We start from the raw sequence: 553 nt of genomic DNA, 5'->3' as shown, positions 1-553 counted from the left end.
GTGTTCAGTGCAGATCAGTGAGTAAGCACAAGCCCACTTTAGGAGTGTATTTTCTAAATCTCTTACAGTGTAATTGTAGATTTAAAAGTTGTGTTTATGATTCTTGGCATGTTTAGTCATTTTGTTTTTATAACAGACATTATGATTGCAACATTTTAGAAACTATGGATTCTGATATTTAATACTCCCCTGTTTTAGAGTGTTGATGTTTATTTCAGCAGGCAGTTATCTTTGCTTAACTCCAAACACTACTGTGGTTTCCAGCAGCTGAAGTTGCTCCCTTTTTTCCAATGGGTATAACTGTTGCTTTTTACTGGATATCTCAGATTCTTCCCTGCACCTGTCTGTGCACGTGGTCAGTCAAAGATTTTGGGGGAACTAATACATAGAGTTTGGTGCTTTTCATTCCGTGGCTCCCTCCACCCTAGAGTTTACCCCTTCATTTTCCAACTGCTCTAAAAACCCTTACTGCTGATTTTTAACCCTTCAAACCAGTAAAATTGTCACTTTCTGCTTAAATTCTAATGTCCCAAATTTTAGAGTGCCTTTAGAG

Source organism: Orycteropus afer, unplaced genomic scaffold, assembly GCF_000298275.1.
Source record: "Orycteropus afer afer isolate SDZICR_OR568_19922 unplaced genomic scaffold, OryAfe1.0 scaffold00007, whole genome shotgun sequence".
In the NCBI taxonomy this organism is placed as follows: domain Eukaryota; kingdom Metazoa; phylum Chordata; class Mammalia; order Tubulidentata; family Orycteropodidae; genus Orycteropus; species Orycteropus afer.
The sequence above is the reverse complement of the archived record's forward strand: the minus strand, read 5'-3'. Positions refer to the sequence as shown.